Source organism: Stegostoma tigrinum, chromosome 12 (genome assembly GCF_030684315.1).
Source record: "Stegostoma tigrinum isolate sSteTig4 chromosome 12, sSteTig4.hap1, whole genome shotgun sequence".
NCBI classification, from domain to species: domain Eukaryota; kingdom Metazoa; phylum Chordata; class Chondrichthyes; order Orectolobiformes; family Stegostomatidae; genus Stegostoma; species Stegostoma tigrinum.
This window is the reverse complement of record NC_081365.1, coordinates 73511891-73532069: the sequence shown is the minus strand read 5'-3', so window position 1 is coordinate 73532069 and position 20179 is coordinate 73511891. Positions and strand designations below refer to the sequence as shown.

Here is a 20179-nt window from a genome sequence, read left to right as displayed (position 1 = left end):
TTTTGCAATGCTGGCATCTACTTGACAATGTAGAAAATTGCCCAGGTATGTCCTATACATAAAAAACAGCACAAATTCAACCTGGCCAATTACCGCCCCATCAGTTTATTATCAATCATCAGTAAAGTGATGGAAGGTGTCATTATCAGTGCTATCATGCAGTACTTGCTCATCAATAATCTGCTCAGTGATACCCAATTTGGGTTTTGCCAGGGCCACTCAGCTCCTGACCTCATTACAGCCTTGGTTCAAACATGGACAAAAGAGTCTAATTCCTGAGGTGAGGTGAGGTGAAAGTGACAGCCCTTGATATGAAAGCACATTCGTGCAAGTGTGGCATCAAGGACCCCTAGCAAAACTAGAATCGGTGGGGTATCAGGGTGCCAACTCTCCACTGGTTGGAGGCATACCTGACAGGTAGGAAGATGGTTGCAGTTGATGGAGGTTAGTCATCTCAGCTCTTGGACATCGGTGCAGGAGTTCCTCAGGGTAGTGGCCTAGGCTCAACCATCTTCAGCTGCCTGAAGTACACAAAGATAACTGCTGCTGGTTTTACTATGATCACGGATTCAGAGTTTAATCCATTGGGTTGCGTATCATCAATAGTCTTAGCTTGAGAACAAATAAATAAAAGCAAATGACCCACCATTAGTGAAGGTCAGTTGCTCATGAAAACATTGGTACAGTCCTTTCTAGAGTATCAGAACATCTGGAGGTGCAAAGTTGAAATCAATAATATAAAGGAAATATGACTTTAAAACTGGAGTACAAATAGAGATTGGAACATTTCTAACTTGAAAAAGCTGCCAATTAAATGCTGCTAGGAAGGCGGAAGGTTTTAACATTTTCCAATCTTAAACACTCATATCCAGCAAGCAGTTGGAAAGACAGATCACCTGCCTATATGATCCCTGAAAGTTGGCAGCGTGAGAATCACGTTGGTGGTATGACAGTATTGGAAACAAATAATGAACTTCTGTGGTTTCCTCTGAGCGTCTAAATGTCATGCGATACTGAAAAGGTTTCAATTTCTGTTAAAACACCAAGAGTTCAGGGGTGTCTCACAAGCCATTCCAACTGTTCTGGCACATGAAATTCCATCTGGCCTTACTCTTTGACATTAATGCTGAGATCTGTTCTGCTCTCTCGACCACATCCCTTTCTCTGCCTAGCCACATGTCTACAAGTTTGCCCTGGTCTTAATCCTGAACACACCACTTTCTCTCATTTCTCTCTTGTCTCCCCCAAACTCTCACTGAACTCACCCATTCCTTGACCTCAATCCAGTGAACTATTGGTGACTAACTTCCTTCCCTAGCACCCTATTCCTGTCCTTGATTACTACTGTCCCATTCTGCAGCCTTTGCAAAGTTCTTGAACATTTCCCAAGCCCAAGTCCAACTTTTCCAGAACAGCTTGCTTGAATCTCTCTAGTTAAGTTTCCACTTCTAGCCACAGTAATAAACAGCATCTTTTGTGACAGTCACCATGTGCTAACACACCCCTCTTCCTTTTCCACATTTTGCTCCTTTGACCTAACATCATCTTCTCAACTCCTTTCCTCTGTAGTTTGGCTAAGTCTGCCTCCCCCTGTTTCTGGAATGCTGCAAGCATCAATTGCTGACCTCTCCATCTTTCTCATCAACATGTAGTTCCCTGGCAATATCATCTGAAGATATGGACACATGTACACCGAGAACATCCAGCTCTCCACAACCTTACCTCCCACTACTTTTTGGCCTGCTGGTCTGAAACTCAGTGCAAAATGAGCCATAATTATTCATCTCAAGCCATCATTATCAGCTCACCCAAAAGGTTAACTTGCACCAATTTGTGCTCATTCATCACCCAAGTGCTTCTGGCTTTCAGTGGCTCTGAATCACTAGTATCTCCAATGTTAAATTTGGGCTCTTAGTTCAAAGGCTGTACTCCTCTTTCTGTTCTCTAAATTAAAGTAATACTAGCTGTAGGTTGCAGGGAGGGAAACACCAGATGAAGGAGGAAAAGCATTTACTGACTGCAGAAAAATTGCCAAAAGGAAACTGGTTACGGCTGTACCAGCTGAGAAGTCTTAGGATGGAGCTAGTGGTGAATCTTCACAGAGGCTTTTCATGTTTATGAGGATATTGTTGGTTTAAAAGAGTGTGCTTGAATTCATTTCTGCTATTGTCAATTAAATTTTTCTAAACTTTTGTTTTATCCAGTGTAATGGAGGTAATGTCTTTCTTGTTTTACATTTTCTCCTTTGTGTTAAAAGTACACTGGCAGACTCTTGTGAATGTGTTCAGAATCTGATCTCCAGGTTTGCAAGAAGACAGTGTCAGGATCTAACAAGCCAGGTTACACTTTGGGATCTGACTTATTCAGTATAAAAATCAGCTGGGATCATCACAATTTAGTGAAAAATGGTCAGTGTTTGAGATGTTTTCAATTCAATGCACACTAAAAGAGCAGCCATGAACTTGGGAGGCCAGATTTAAGAGGTAAATTCGTGATTTGTTTGGTAAAGCATCCAGCAAAGTGATTCTACAAACGATTGAACTGAAAATCTGATGTAGGAACACAATGAGATGCCTGATGCCCATTTCTAGGAATTTTCATTGAATTTGAATTTTGGCCAGTCCCAGAGTTCTCACTTGAAACGGGGAGGAACTTCATTACATCATGCTAAGTCAGTCGCTGTGATGTACTTAGGGTGCGAGTGCTGGTTTGGCAGTGTACAATACCCACTAAGTGGTGGATCTATTCACCATAGCAGAACAGGGAAAAAGCCATGATTATTGATTAGTTCTAATGGGCAATAGCCAAACGAGAATGCTCAAGAATCAAGTTCTTGACTAAATTTTTCTCCTTCCAGCTTAAAGACAGTTCCTTTTTCAGATTTTTAAGATTGGCAAGTAAGTACAGCACACTCCATTGACTGAATCTGCCTCTTACTGCATTGGGTAATTCATTCTCATACCTTGGACCTTTATAGACTCATGATGATTGATCAGCCTGTTAAAGACAAGGTGCACTGGGCTGTGTCCCTCTTCCAAATTTATGCTCACCATGAATCACCACAAAGTTAGATTAACACATTTTGAGTTCAAGACAAAGCCCATGAGGAATGATCTAGTTTTTGATTAAAATTGTGTTGTGATGGTAACAAGGTCAGCCATTTAGACCTTGTAGAATATGAGTTTCCTGATTTGGGCTGTTAATCTGTTCCAATCAGGCTGACAGATACAAACAGCAGTGTCAGGGATTCTATTCATTCTGAGAGCTGGCTCTGAGGAAGCTGGTCCAGTGTCAAGGACTCTCCATGTATAAATAAAGGCCAACTTGATGATGGCCAACTGGCCTCTGTGGAGTTATTTCAATTGCCACTTGCATCTTGACATGCCTTCAGTGGATGACCTGTGCTAAAACTCAAAACCATTTTGTTTTGCAGTTCTCTCCATTCTGCACATTTGACTTTGCTTGTTATATTGAACACTACCTTTTATTTATTTACTTCAAAAAGATAATTATTTATCCTTAGACCATCCAATTACTTGATCCAGATTCCATTAATTTATGCTAATAATATGAACATGGGTGGAATTTCCCCATTTGAAGCTAAAGTACAATAGAAAGTGTGTTGGTTGGTGCCAATGGCTATGGTAAGCTATCTTGCACAATCACATGCTTCTCATGCACAATCCATGCAAGTGAGAAGGTTTGCAAGTTATGTAGAATTGTGTGGTGAGTAACCCAAAGGTTCTTGCTTCTGGTAAGGCCTTATGTGTTTGGAGGCTTTAGCACCATGTTGAAAAGCCAACTGGATCCCACCTCAGATGCTGCAGGCCAGGGACTTCCCTCCTGCCTGTGGTGGCTGGGTTAACTGATCAAGCAATGTGTTTGAAGAAGGCCCAACCGACCCCAAGGAATGTCAAACTATCCCCAAGGAATGTCAAACTGGCTCCAGGAAGGCCAAACTGTCCCTGAGGAAGGTTAAAATTGGCCCCAAGGAAGGCCAAACTGTTCCCAAGGAAGGCTAAAACTGACTTGAAGGCCAAACTGTCCCCAAGGAATATCAAAAACTTCTCCAAGGAAGGCCATGCTGACTGCAAGGTTTACAGAGACAGCCCTGTAGATTTTGTTGGTGGAGGCACCATCCTGGACAGATGTTGTGTCATAAACCAGTACTGTGCCCACAATGTAAAGGGACTGTCAGCAGTGCCACAAACAGGTTACTGGCCTATTATGATCCACAAGTGTGTCATCTTCCCTGTGCTGTCCCACATCTCTTTGTCTCTCCTGGGCCAACATTTCTTCTAACTCTGCCACTGCACACATCTTACAATGAGGAATGGACTGCAAGCCTCAGCATGACAGGATTCAAGTTCATTCAAAAGTTCACCCTGTCTCATCATGTCAACTTACTAATGCTTCCCACCATCATCACTTCCTACTCACACACTTGGAATGCTCAGCATCTCACAATTATTCATGAACACAAACTGCTCCTTCACTCATTGCTATGGTGTGCAAGCATCAGGGTCCTCAGCTAGTTTGAGGGAGGAAGGATCGAATTGTTCAGGGAATGCCAGAATTGCTCCTCTGGTGATGGGTAGACAGCAATGGTTCACTAACCCATTGGGCTCTGTTAGTGCCACAGTAATACTGCCACACAACAGAGTGGAGGGGTTCCTCAATGTGAAGATGGGACTTTGTCTCCGCAAGGACTTTGCAGTGGTCACTCTTATCAATACTGACATGGAAAGATGTATCTGTTACAGGCAGATTGAAGAGGACAAAGCCAAATATGTTTTTCCCTCTTGTTGGTTTCCTCACCACCCAGTCTAGTAGCTATGTCCTTTAGGGCTTGGCCAGTAGTGGTGCTGCTTTCCACAATAAAGGACATCAATATTTAGATGAGTACTTGTGATACTAAGGCATACAAGGCTATGGGCTAAGTGCTGGAAAATGGAATTGAATTAGTTAGATGCAATGGCCTTTTTTTTTGTCCTGTAGATCTCTATGAATCTAATATATCATCGGATAAATGCCAGTACAAATAGGCCCTATAAATCCACAGTTAGTCTCTGTAAGTGCTGAATTTATATGACCATGGTTCCAGGGTTTTAGAATTACCACAATGTTAACATTAGCTTGAAATGAATTCTGTAACTGAATCTTACTAGGAAAATATTCTAACTTTTCCTAATATTTAGTTCTTCTTTGACCTTTTTCTTGCTAATTTGTAATAAGCAGGGATTAAGCGCTCCATTTAATGACAGATTTGGATTATATAACCAGACATAAAAAGACCTATAAATCTCCAGCATATTGTTCACTTTTGACTTCTTAGAAGTTTTTCATTTATTCCATAATGTGGCCCCAGCTCCTTAAATAAACTACCTAATTGCATCCATCTCAAAGTGCCTTCATTCTTTCATGTGTGTGTCACTGGCTAGGCCAGCATTTATTGTCCATCCCTAATTGCCCAGAGGGCAGTTAAGAGTCATTCACATTGCAGTGGGTCTGGAGTCACATGTAGGCCAGACTGGGTAAAGCTGGCAGTTTCCTTCCCTAAAGGACAGTAGTGAACCTGATGGGTTTTACAACAATCAATGATTGTTGTCAACGGCAAAACTACTGAGACTTTAATTCAGATTAATGAGTTGAATTTAAATTCCACTAGTTGTTGTGGTGGAATTTGAACCCATCTCCCCAGGACAATAGTCTGGGCCTTTGGATTACTAACTCGGTGATGTTGCCTGCCTCTTGCTGTATGTCTGGTGGTTAACTAACAGATTATTGCTGCTGCTTCTGGAAATTGTTGACCCAAAGTTCTAAGTTGCCTTGCTGAGGTATGGATGCAGCGTGTCTACAAACGGGAGTTTTTCTCCTGAACATGGCTTGGCTGAGGAACCCTGTGCCAGACCATTGGAGAGGTGACAGACTTTCAGATTGTCTGAAGCTGCTGAAATGCCTGTCACTGCCAGCACCATGCGAGTGAGCTTCTCTCTGTTGTCCCCAAAAGCTCCAACCAGAACTGCATAGGACAGCACTGGAACCCCATCCTGAGGAATTTCAATCCCTCGGAGTCTTGTTTTGTCTATGGCTTGAGCTGCAGAGAAGTCAATACGCCCATACTCGCCCATACGTCCATGCCTTGATGCATACTGATTGCTTGATTTTCACACAAAGCAAACAAATCTGCTGAAATTTCATCTTAATTTTGAGGCATCTGCTCAAAGAACAACACATTGAAGGGACATCGATTCAACACACTGAACAAAGAAACTGTATCCACAAGTTCTCCCAGAATCAGAGGTTTCTTCCCTCTGCACAATCTATTAATGAACCTGGTATTTTCTGTCTGTCTTGTACGTCAAGCTTGAATTGTTGTTGAATTTGTTTAGGTTCTGTGACTGCACACTGTTTCAGGACCTTACATGTTGTATGTTTGTAGGGTTCTTGCTAGTGTACACTTCGGCCCCCAGTTACTAGCTGCAAAGTTAACTTGAGAAACCCCTTTCTGGGGCCTTTGCTTTTAAGCATTGAGTTGGGGAAGGAAAGAAAAGAAAGAATTGCATTTCTGTAGCACCTTTCATGGTCTTAGGATGTTCCAAAGTGTTTTATAGTCAATGAAGTACTTTGTTGCAATCTAGATCTAGCAGCAGTCAATATGAGTATTGCAAGATCCTACAAGGAGCAATGGGATAATAACTATCCCACCTGCTTTAGTGTTGCTGTTGAGAAGGGGGTGCATATTGAATCAGGCACCAGCCAAATCTTTCCCATGCTTTTTCATGTTATAGAATCTTTTTGCATCTGTCTGAGAATTCTGACAGGACTTTGATTTAAAGACTCAATGAAGCCCTCCTGACAGTGCAGCACTGCCTTGGTGCTGCAATGAAGAATCAGCCTTGATTACCTTCCGAAGTTTGTGGCATTTGTCATGGAGTTATAGGGATATACAATGTAGAAACAGACCCTTTGGTCCAACTCATTCATGCTAACCAGATGTCCTAACTTAGTCTAGTCCCATTTGCCAGTATTTGGTCCATATCCCTTGAAACCCAGAGAGATAACAAAGGGTAGAGCTGGATGAACACAGCAGGCCAAGCAGCATCACAGAAGCAGGAAATCTGATGTTTCGGCCTAGAATCTTCTTCAGAAATGCATTTCTGAAGAACGGTCTAGGCCCGAAACATCAGCCTTCCTGCTCCTACGATGCTGCTTGGCTTGCTGTGTTCATCCAGCTCTACACCTTGTTATCTCAGATTCTCCAGCATCTGCAGTTCCTGCTATCTCTATCCCTTGAAACCATTCCTGTTCATTAATCCCTCCAGATGCTTTTTAAATGGTGTAATTGAATCAGCCTTTACCACTTCCTGTGGCAGCTCGTTCCATATACACACCATTCTCTGCATGAAAATGTTGCCCTGTAGATCCCTTTCAAATCTTTCCCCTCTCCATTTAAACCTTTGGCCTCTAGTTTTGGACTCCTGTACCCTGGGGAAAAGACCTTGTCTATTCACCTTCTCCATGTCCCTCATGATATTATTAACCTCTATAAGATCATCCCTCAGCCTCCGATGCTCCAGGGAAAATAGCACTGGCCTATTCAGCCTCTCCCTATAGCTCAAATCCTCCGACTCTGGCACATCCTTGTAAGTCTTTTCTGACCACTTTTAAGTTTAACGACATCTACTTATAGGAGGAAGAGCAGAACTGAAAACAGTATTCCACAAATGGCCTAACCAATGTCCTGTATAGGCACAACATGACAACCCAACTCCTATACTCAGTGCACTGACCAATGAAAGGAAGCATACCAAACCACTTCTTCACTACTCTGCCTACCTGGGACTCCACTTTCAAGGATGTATGGAGGTGTCAGTTATTCTATGGCTCTGGGTATTTGTTTCAGAAAATTAGCATTCTGATTTGGATTCAAATCTATCCTGACAGCAGCACTCATTGTTCTTGCCATCTGTTTCACAAATAGGGCAATTGAAATGTCATCCAGAAAGGATTAGAAATCTCTGTCTCTGCACACACATTTCTTATCAGCATTTCAACTGATAAAGTTGAAGTTTGGTGTGAAATGTCCTTTGCATTTTCAGGAACAGAATGCTTTACAGATGGCTCAATGCCAGTGCTCGTTGATCAAACTTACAAATGACACCAAACTTGGAGGAGAAATTGAATTAAAGGAGGTGACTCTGATTTACAGGAAGGGCTGAACAAAATAGATGGAATGAGTCAAGGAATGAGTCACACACCAGCAGATAGAATTTAATGTGGATAAATGTACTGTAGGCTGGAACAGTAGACAGGCAGGTAGATCTCTTTGTGGATTTAATGTATAATATTTCCAAACAATGGTGATGAACTAAGTCAATATCTTAGTCTTTCTACATCAATGAAGTTGAGGTGGAGATGAAAATGGGAGTGACAGTCATCAACAATCTGTCCTGGTCCACCCACGTTGACGTTACAGTCAAGAAAGCACAATAATGCCTCTACTTTCTCAGGAGGCTAAGAAAATTCGACATGTCTGTAAAGATTCTTACCAATTTTTGTAGATGCACCATCTAGATGCTTCACAGCTTGGAATGGCAACTGCTCTGCCCCGGACTGTAAGAAACTACAGACAGTTGTGAACACAGCCCAGTCCATCACACTTCCAACCTTCCATCCATTGACACCATCTATACTTCTCGCTGCCCAAGGAAGGCAGCCAACATATTCAAAGACCTCTTCCAGCCCAGTTATAATCTCTTCCAACCTCTTCCATCAGGCAGAAGATACAAAAGCTTAAACACACATACCAACAGATTTAAGAACAGCTTCTTCTTCTCAAATTTTAAATTTAATGTTGATGTCCCTCTTTGTGCATCTTTTCTGCAGCTGTAAGATTGTATTGCTTGCTCTGTTCTATTACCGTTATCCAATTTATATGTATGATCTGCCTGTATTGCATGCAAAACAGAACTTTTCATTGTACCCTAGGTATATGTGACAATGATAAATCAAATCAAATCAATAGAATAATGAAATGCACAGTGCAAATTGTAGACCATAAGTCAGACAAAACCATGATCACATACATACAGAGCTGTGGTAAGACTGCTGTGGATTTGTGTCCAGTTGTGGCATAATGGAGACATCATAGTTTCAGAAGCAATGCAGAAAATTAGGTCCTGGAGGCTGAATTTTGAGGATGGATTGAATGGACTTTGGGGAATAAATTCCACAGAGCGTGAAAATGGGCATTTAACCTATGTCCTGTTTATTGCACCGAGGCTGTGTGTTCAGCTCTATTGAAAGGGTGTGCCTACCTTGCCGTCTCTTTACATCCATCTCAGTTTTTTAGGTAACAAGTGGCATAAAAGCTGTCCTGTCTGGCTAACAAGGCTGAGGACCGTGGAGCATACTGCAGGTGTAACCAGATATCTGGGCAGGGTCGTAGAGCAGAGGTTCCCCTGAATGGTCTTGGCACAGTGCTGATCATTTGCTTAATGATATTCTTTGTGACAGCTTTACTGTCTTTGAATACGCCGTTGATGTTGAAGGTTCCCAATTGAAAGCTGAGCTTATCAGATGGAGATCACCTTTATCAGCCAATAGCCAGGCTGTAACTTGGAGATATATCCTAGAGGAATCAATAATTAAAGAGGAATTGCAGGAAAGCAGAGGTGAGTAATGTCAGATCAGCCATGATCCCATTGAATGGTGGGGCAGTCTTGAAGGGCCACATGGCCTATTCCTATTTCTTATAGTCTAGCTCAGGCTGGCATACGTTGGGTAGAGGGGCTGTGTAAAATGGAGGGCTCATGACTGTTGCCAGGGTATCAGGCACAGAACAAGATAATGTGTTAGCTGTCATCACAGTCCAGCTCCACATTGAGGAAATAGATTGATAAAGGTTGTGGGGTTCTTATGTGGACTGCTTGGGGCAATATGCTTGCAGTCCATTGAGACTTAGTATCATGGGGAAGTCTGCCACGTGTACCGGTCCTGCATCTCTCTGAACTTAGCGACAGAGATGTAGGTGTTCTCTCTGGTGTACAGAGTGTTGATAACCTCCCTTAAATACTGAGAGGGAGCTGTGAGATGCTGTTAATGTTAAGTGTTGCAGAATGCAAGGAGCCCATGGTATAAAGATTAAGAGAACACAGTGGTGGTGCCCCTACCTCTCGGGAAGCCCTGGGTTCAAGTCCCATTTGTTGTACAAAAAGATGTACAAAACCGTCTCTGAATTGGTTGACTGGAAAATATCTAAGAAGGTTGAGAGAGAGGATGACATGAAAGTCCATCGCTACCTGTCTTCTGAAAGTGCTGGTGGGGAAGTGATATCTGGCAGTTTGTGACCTCTTCCTCTTGCCACTTGCCATACTCTATGCCAGGCCACTTATGTCAGAGAATTTCTGAAGGAGATTAACAGCCACAGGGGTGTCAAGCCGCCTGAGGAACAAGTAAACTTTCAACTTTCTTGCAATTTGGCTAAAACATGCCTGGAAGCAGCCAGCAGTGATAATCTAGCAATGTGTCTGCCAGTCCTGCATCATGTCATCTGGGATGAAGCTGAGGTGGGAGCATTTGTTGCCATTTAGTGTGGTATTCTGCTGACAGACAAAAGTACAGTGTCATTCAACCAGTTAGCAGCTTTAGATAGAGTTAAAATTTACCATTGCATGAAGTATTTCTCTCAGTGTTGCTGGGTCAAAATCCTGGAATTTCCTCCCTAACAGCTAAACCTACAGCTCATGGACTGTAGTGGTTCAAGATGGCAGCTCACTACCACCTTCTCAAGGGCAACTATTGGAGCAGGCAATAAATGCTGAACCAGCCAGTGATGTCCACATCCCATGGGTGAATGACAAGAAGGTAGTTGTAATGAATACAGGGGATGTGCTTCAGGGTAGAGTATATAAGTGCTCAAGGACAGAAAGGAACAGAAGAATATTGTTGATAGGATAGATGAAATCTGAGAGGTGGAGACTCATGTGACCCGTAAACATCAACATGTTAGGTCCATGTAGCCATTTCTATGCTGTCCGCTGGAAGTGATACAATGCACATTAAGTTTAGTGCATTATATCACTGTGAAAAAATCTTGGGGTTTGTTCAGTGAAGGAGGAGAGGGGGGAGAGTTGCTGGAAAAGTTAAAAAGGGTGCCAATACCTTCAGAAAATGTCATTATTATTCTTAAAACGTAAAATCCCTCAGCTTGCCTAACAGATTTTACAAATGGAGTCAAATCCAAGGAGGCTTCTCTTCAAACAGATGAATTCTGACGTGATGCCTTGGTCACCCAGATCTTTATTTCTTGCAGTGCTCTGTGTTATTTAATAATTATGTAAGCAGATTTAATAATTAATTAAAATATCATACATTCAGCAGAATTACCTTTAGAACTTCAGCATAATTGGTCACATTTAATAATTAAGGATCACTGCACTTAATAATAATTAAATTACAGATACCCATTGAATTAAAAAGAATGCATGTATAGAAGGTATTTGATAAACCAAAGTGTTCCTGACTACAATGAAGAATGAGATTTCTGTTCGAACCTGTTAGCTCTGAACTCAGTTCTGTTATTATACAACTGTCACAAATGGTACATAGTCCACTGCAGTTTGGCAGAGAACACCTCCTTATGAGGATATTTTGATTTTTTTTCTGCAGGCGTTGTGATTATATTTTCCAGATTTCTCAATTTCTCCTCATTATTATTTCAACTTTGTTCTTGGATATTTCTAATCTCCATTTGTTACAAAGCATTTTTCCTTTCCCTCTCCACAACGTTTCAATTTCACCTCCACATGGGAGGTTTTATTCCCATATGTTTGTTTCTTGTGTTATGCTTTTGGCTTTATATTTCTGACTAATATATGTTTTACTGCTACTATAAAAACAAATGTAGGTCTTGTGGAGCAGTGGGTAGTGTCCTTGTCTCTGAGCCAGAATCCTGCTCCAGGCCTTGTCATAGAGTCATACAGCATGCGAACAGAACCTTTGTTCCAATCTGTCCATGCTGACCATTATCGCACACGGCTAGACCCATCTGCCTCTGCTTGACCCATATCCCTCCCAACATTTCTAATTCATATATTAATCTAAATGTCTTTAAACATTGTAACTGTGTTTGCATCCACTACTTCCTCTGGAAATTCCACAAACAAGCCATTCTCTGTGTAAAAAATTTGCCCCTCGTGTCTTTTCTAAAATCTTTTTCCCTCACCTTAAAAATATGTCCCCCTAGCCTTGAAATCCCCTACCTTAGTGAAAAGACACCTGCCACTCACCTTATCTATACCCCTCATGATTTTATAAGCCTCTATAACGTCACCCCAATGCTCCAATGAAAAATGTTGCAGCTTATTCTGAAGCCAGCATGATGTGGAGTGTTGGTGGCGAGCTGAAGGTGTGGATTAGAAATGGTAGATTGGAGATATGGCAACAGAGAAAATGAAAGGTCAAGGTGGGGATTCTTAAAGAGAGTTGCTGACAGCAGTTTCTAGGAGATTGTTCCGGCCAAACCTTTCACATTTATTATCCTCAACATTTATCAGTCTGTGACAGGACAGGCATCTTCCAGATGACAGGATTATTGCAGCTCTTTCTATCAGCTTCACTATTATATCAGCAAGCTCATTCTCAAGGAGCTATCAACTGCCTCTTTTGAAGACCCCAACAATTTCCACCTCCAGCTTCACTCTCAGCCTGCAAGAGCTATCTTCTAGACCACAATAATCACACAGTGTCATTATGAACCTACACTCACGCATAAAAGATGGACTGGAAAATAGTTGAGGATGCCAGTTTGCACGCCTATCACAAAAGACTGAACACTGATTTCTGTTAAGTTTCCTACATGGTCTGTGCAGCAACATTCCAGAGGAGTTTCACCAGGATGTCATCAGGATTAGGGAGTTCTAACTACAAGGAAATGTTGGATAGGCTGTGATTATTTACTTTGGAATGCAGGAGGTTTAGGAGAGATGTTGTGAAATGTGTCAAAAACTATAGATTAGATATTGACCTATTGACCTTCACAGAGACACAACAACTACAAGTTGTAGATTTAGGATAGTTGTTAAACTAATGAGAATGGAGACAGAATTTTCACTGGATAGTGGTGCAAGTTTGAAACTTACTGTTTAGGGGTAGAAACTCTCAGTGCTTTAAATTATTTGTATTTGCTCTTGAGACAGCGTAACCTACAGGCTTACAGACCAAGAGCTGAGAAGCTGGACTGTGTTTCTTTTCTGTTTTTCTGTTGAGGACTAGATGAGCTGACTGGGCTTCTTGCGTACCATGAACCTATGTTTCTGTGACAGATGTGTATGGATGAGTCGAGACCCACTTAAAGAAGGTGCCCGGCAGCTCCCCACCCACTGATCCCATCTCTATGTAAGCCGCAAATTTTAGCACAGTGCCAGTATCAGGTTGTTGGCTGTCAGCGTAAGAGGTCAAATCACAGTATCCCTGCTTCCTCATGACTCTGCACAGGCTGAGCAGACTGACTGCTGGAAGAGACAGAGGAAAAGGTTGAGGGAAGGGGTGGGGGTTTGTGGTTGGAATGAAAACAGGAATTCTATTTCTCACAGTTTCCATCAGAATGAGTTGGAGTGGCTGGAGAAGATGACCATCATGGTGTCTGACCTTTTCACTGCCAGGTGTTAGTAACTCTGAGGCATTGGCCCTGAATATTCACTGCGCCATCTCCTCTAGGATACTGAGGTCGACAGGTTTCTGTTGTCGACAAAAAATGCTATTTATTACAAGTAATTAGACTGTAGCTACAAGTAAACAATTATGATCTATCAGCACATAATTCACAATTAAAATGTGCATACGTATGCGGAAATAAACCTGGGTGTTATAAGCTGAAGGAAAGACAAGGGAGGCAGTTCAGTAGTTCCTGTTCACAGGGTTGCTGAGATGATTCTTATGAAAATTGTTCTTAGTATATCCAAACAGATTCCACATCCTGTTTTTCCAATTCAGCGATCCACTCTAACTAATACGTTGATCCCATCCCTTCTCATCTGCACTACCTCACCTTCTTTTTCTCTTCGTCTATCTTTCCTAAATGTTAAATATCCTTTAATATTCAATTCCCTAATTTGCTTGCCCTGCATATCTGCACTGGCAATTAAATCATTGTCTTACTTCCATGAGCACAAATTCACGTATCTTGTTGTGAATGCTGCATGCATTCAGATAGAGTGCTTTTAATTCTGCCTTTTTAACATTATTCCGTAACTTAATCCTGGATTATTTATACCTTGGGGAACAGGTACATGGTTCCTTGAAAGTGGAATCACAGCTAGACAGGGTGTACAGAAGGCATTTGGTAGGCTTGTCTTTATTGGTCAGTGCATTGAACATAGGAGTTGGGAAGTCAAATTGCGGTTGTACAGGACATTGGTGAGGCTACTTTTGGAACACTGCGTTCAATTCTGGACTCCCTGCTGTAGAAAAGATATTGTTAACTTGAAATGGTTCAGAAAAAAATTACAAGGATGTTGTCAGGGTTGGAGGGTATGAGGTAAAGGGAGAGGCTGAATAGGCTGGGGATATTTTTCCTGGTGCGTTAGACGCTGAGGGGTGACCTTATAGAGGTTCATAAAATCGCGAGATGTATGGATAGGGTGAATAGTCAAAGTCTTTTTCCCAGGGCGGGGGAGTCCAAAACTAAAGGGCATAGGTTTAAGGTGAGAGAGGAGAGATTTAAAAGAGACCTGAGGGGCAACTTTTTCATGCATCGGGCAGTGTGTGTATGGAATGAGCTGCCAGAGAAGGTGGTGGAGGCTGGTACAATTATTACATTTAAAAAGTGTCTGGATGGGTATATGAATAGGAAGGGTTTAGAGGGAGATGGACCAAATGCTGGCAAATGGGACTAGATTAAATTAGGATATTTGGTTGGCATGGATGAGTTGGGCTGAAGTGTCTGTTTCGGTGCTGTACATCTCTACGTTTTGTTTCTGCTGCATTCCATTTTCATGAAAGGTTTTTCTACTTCCCATAACCAGCTTTGTTTTTATTCCATCTGAATTCCCTTTCAGGTTCCCACCCCCTGACTAGCCAATTTAAGCCTTTTGAAAAGAGAGAGCAGGTTGGAGCCTGTGGTTTTCTCACAACACTGTTTGGTTGGCCTCATGTGCTGAACAGAGCCTACTGTGCCTGTAGCGAGGAGTGCAGTATGGGATCCATTCAGGCCCATTCTACAAAATTACATACTCCCTACCTCCATCGGAACTGTTGCAAATTGTGGCCCCCAGGCTCAGAATTGGGAATGAATTTCCAGTCTGTGAAATGTAGCATTCCCTGCCCGAAAAGCTCTCAATCAGTGTGCACATGTCAGAAAGCACTGGAAATGGTTAAGGTGCTATCAGCATTTTAATAGGGACAAGACAGGCTAGCTTTTCAGGTAAAAGAGAAAAGAGGAAAAAACCTGCCAATGCCCTCAAAGCACTTTTCAGTCAATTCAGTGTTATCTTTGAAAAGAAATTGCTATTAAAGTCACACATGGCAGCCAATTTGGGCACAGCAGTTTCCTCAAGAAATAACATGATAGTAACCAGATTGGTGTTCGCTGAAGGGATAAACATTGACCAGAATGTTGAAGGATCTTCCCTGCTCTTTTTTGCATTAATGCAAAGGGGACTTTTGTGTTCAGTGGTGAGAATACCTAGAGCCTCAGGTTTATATCTATCATCTCGAACAGTTCCACTCCCCCAGTAACACATTCTTATGCTAGCATAGACTGTGCCCTCAAGTCTCAGCAGTGGAATGTGAACCAACTACCTTCTGATTCAGAGCGTACTGTGCCACTAACCCAGTCATGGCAACTCGATTCTGAGGCTTTGTCACTTACATTCTCTTCTCATACCCTGACAGTTGATGAAAAGTTATTTTTTCTATTTTCTTCTTTTTCATTTTCAGCTTTGAAGATTGTTGATTTGTCTGTTGCATATTTTGAATGGTGACCAGCATCAGTCCCTCAGAGATCTACCTTTTGAATGCCGGACTTGTGCAAAGTGAAAATACAGTTGAGCAGATACTGGTATGTGTCATTTACCTTTTTGGGAGGTAAATTGGGCGTAGTGGTGTCAAATTTAGCAATGGAAGCAGTCATATCATTAATGGTATGATATCCAAACTAACAGGAATGTTAATGGCCAATATTGAGTTTATTTCTGCTCAATTCCAAGTGTTATATCTTATATAAATTCCCCTCCTGAAACCCCAATCCTTTCCATCATCTACAAGGCCATGGATCTGGTCAGCTGCAATCACAGACAAGAAACCCAACACCATCCAGGACAAAGCAGCCTGCTTGGCTGGCACGATATCCACCACCTTACACGTTTTTTATGAATACATTCTCAAGAAGGCAATTCACCACCACATTCTCAAAGCCAGTTGAGCTGAGCCAATGATGCACGTGTCCTTCAAATAAATTAAAAACAGAGCTACAATCTTAATCCACCACTGCAACTGTCCTTGAGCGAACAAAAGCAGTTCTGTCCACTTGTTCAGAGGTCAGTCAGCAATACCTACATGCACTGGGTGTGTGATAATGGGAACTGCAGATGCTGGAGAATCCAAGATAATAAAGTGTGAAGCTGGATGAACACAGCAGGCCAAGCAGCATCTCAGGAGCATAAAAGCTGACGTTTCGGGTCTGGACCCTTCATCAGCCAGGGGGATGGGCTGAGGGTTCTGGAATAAATAGGGAGAGAGGGGGAGGCGGACCGAAGATGGAGAGAAAGAAGATAGGTGGAGAATAGAGTATAGATGGGGAGGTAGGGAGGGGATAGGTCAGTCCAGGGAAGGCGGACAGGTCAAGGAGGTGGGATGAGGTTAGTAGGTAGGAAATGGAGGTGTGGCTTGGGGTGGGAGGAAGGGATGGGTGAGAGGAAGAACAGGTTAGGGAGGCAGAGACAGGCTGGGCTGATTTTGGGATGCAGTAGGGGGAGGGGAAGAGCTGGACTGGTTGTGTGGTGCAGTGGGGGCAGGGGACGAACTGGGCTGGTTTTGGGATGTGGTAGCCCACTGCCCCCACTGCACCACACAACCAGCCCAGCTCTTCCCCTCCCCCCACTGCATCCCAAAACCAGCCCAGCCTGTCTCTGCCTCCCTAACCTGTTCTTCCTCTCACCCATCCCTTCCTTCCACCCCAAGCCGCACCTCCATTTCCTACCCACTAACCTCATCCCACCTCCTTGACCTGTCCTTCTTCCCTGGACTGACCTATCCCCTCCCTACCTCCCCACCTATACTCTCCTCTCCACCTATCTTCTTTTCTCTCCATCTTCAGTCCGCCTCCCCCTCTCTCCCTATTGATTCCAGAACCCTCACCCCATCCCCCTCTCTGATGAAGGGTCTGGGCCCGAAACGTCAGCTTTTGTGCTCCTGAGATGCTGCTTGGCCTGCTGTGTTCATCCAGCTTCACACTTTATTATATTGCACTGGGAGTGTTCTTTACTTAATAAATGAAACTTTCCTCATTTACTGCAATTGCCTTTGGGTTTGCCAGTGCTCTTGAACGGACTGGGCTTAATAATGAGTGAAAAACAGCATTGCAAGAGGCAGACAATTTCACAGTGGCCAGTTTATAAGCACTCCATCTGTGTTTAAAGAAATTTCTTGGGCACACAATGGCTTTTACTGCTGTCATTGATGTGACTGTCCTAAAATCTTGTGTACCACCTAATGGAATTGTATTTTGCAGGCCAACCAATGCTAAAAATGACAAACCATTTTGGCATTATCCACAGCCAACAAAGAATTAACCCCTCGCCTTCCCTTCCAAAGCACCTTTGCAGGGACTTAGCTTTTTACTGAGAAATGGCCTTAATTCTTTTTAAATTGTATGATGAGGTGTCTCAAAGCAAGTTGGTGGAAGTATATCTATGCCAGGTTGGATTATGACTTGACTCCAATGCATGAAGTTCTGGTGGATATTTAAAATCAACTTCAAGGAAACAACATACACTATTCCCATCAGAGATAATGGGAACAGCAGATGCTGGAGAATCCAAGATAACAAAGTGTGGAGCTGGATGAATACAGCAGGCCAAGCAGCATCTCAGGAGCACAAAAGCAGACGTTTCGGGCCTAGACCCTTCATCAGAGAGGGTCTCTGATCCTGAGATGCTGCTTGGCCTGCTGTGTTCATCCAGCTCCACACTTTGTTATCATACACTATTCCCATGTTGTCTCACTGTTTATCATCCCCAGGAGTCAGAGACAAGTGGGAGGCCTGGAGTGGAGTGACCAGAGAGGTCGAAAGTTACCTGGTGAGTCGGGCATTGAATCGGGGAATGGAGGACCTTCAGGAGCATCAAATGAAAGAGTGGAAGGGAGCGGGAGAGTGAGCTATTAGAGATACCACATGAAGCTCTAACTTGGGGGGGAGTCTCTGCGCACAGGAGACAGGCCTCGAAGAGTGAGGTTTGCTTAGGTATTAGTGGTACTGCCAATATACAGATGGGCAGAGATGTTGCCAGCTTTTGGCTCCAGGTACATATCAATGATGCCAGTGTCACCAACTTCCTCTGTCACTGTGCTGGCAGGAATACTTCATTCATGGTCACCATTAATGAGGCTACCTATTCATTGAATTTATATTACACCAGTTGCTGTGGTGGGGTTTTCACCTATGTCCCCAGTATGGTCCTCTGAATTACAGGTCCCATGACATTACTGATACACCACTGTCTCTCCTGTGCTACCTGTACTATCTGGTACCATATTCTTGAACTCACTAAAATGCCTTGAATATTACCTGGCAATAAAATAATACCCTCTTACCTGTCCTTGTGGCTCAATATCTGGGTTTTACAGAGTGGGCAGTTCCCAGGTTCAGTTCTGATTTGTGAAGTAGTTAAGCTCAGTAAGGGAAATGGCAAAGGTACCATTTCTTACCTTAAAACCCCAGGCTAGTAAAGAAGAGAATCAGCGAGGACTTCTACTTGGATGCAACATCCAGTGACCCATGCTATATCTTGGCCATATTTGGAAGATTGACTTCAGTCACAGCACACTGTTGTGGTAGACTGGTTAGCTGACCCTCAATGTGCCTGTCACTGATGATGATAAACACTCAACTTGGATTGAGTGTATTGGAAAGCATCCAGCATCTGTAGATCCTGCCATAGGGTAGGAAAGAGAGGAGTAAACTGGAAAAAGAGTGCTTTGCTGATTTAAGGAAGAATTCACATCAACATAATCCCTTTCATCTCTACAAAATGCTTTGTGGTCAGTGCAGTAGCTCTGTTCCCAGTTTTAATGTAGGAAACGCAACAGCCAATTTATGCGCAGCAACACCCCACAAACAGCAATGTGGCGATCTTTGTTTTTGGCACGGTAGGTCAGTTCAAATGATGGCTACGCTCCTCCTCAAACACTATGGTTGTGTTAGCCTGGGAGAACCAATTTGGTTTAACATCTTACATTAAAAACTGGCATCATCCAACCCTGCAGCAAATGTTTAATACTGGACCAAAACTGCTTCCAAAGGGCTATAGGAGTGATGGGAAGCTGCAGCAGAATGTGTCCTTTAGAAACAGTGACAGTGGGGCTTTTTAGGGAATGCATCATTAAGCTTGTCATTGTTGGATATATTGCCAAGTATCTTATATCATTGCATGTACCGACCTTACTATTCATCTGTCTCCCTTTACTCAAACAGAAAATCCTGCGACCAGTTGACCAAACATTATGCCAATTACCGCTGTTTTCAAAGGGACTGTTCATTTCTCGATGCCATCAAACATTTCACAGTTCTCAAGGGTTAAGACAGAAGGTAAGCTTGGCCATCGGGAGATGTGGCTTTGGCTGAAGATCTCTGTATGAAAGTGCAACATACCACAAGAAAGAGCCAACTGAGAAAGAGGAAAATAATTGAGTGCAGCTCCTAACCTCAACATTCTGGGCCCAGTTTACTGTGTGACTTGGAACAAGTTGACAGGTTTCTATGCAATCATTCGGGTTTCTTTCCTGAAACCTGCTCTTAAAGTAATTAAAAGAACTGAATTCAGAAGTTCTAAGTATCTTTTCATCTTCAAGCTATTGATTATTCTTTTATATAAATCATACTGAACATTTGCTTTTGCTGTGTGTGAAATGTGCAGGCTGAGATCTAGCACTCTGTAGCCCCATGTCCACTAGTCAG

The 20179-nt window shown here is 42.7% G+C and overlaps 1 protein-coding gene and 1 long non-coding RNA gene across 3 annotated transcripts in view; one reads left to right on the top strand and one right to left on the bottom strand.

Moving 5' to 3' along the window:
• The window catches only part of LOC125456790 (5-hydroxytryptamine receptor 2A), a 342509-nt gene that overhangs the window by 21063 nt on the left and 301267 nt on the right, over window positions 1-20179 (bottom strand). The gene's annotated exons all lie outside the window — the stretch shown is intronic.
• On the top strand, window positions 15972-19804 carry LOC125456791 (uncharacterized). The gene is made up of 3 exons (XR_007248514.2): window positions 15972-16063; window positions 18244-18302; window positions 19697-19804. It is a non-coding gene; the product is annotated as an uncharacterized LOC125456791 (long non-coding RNA).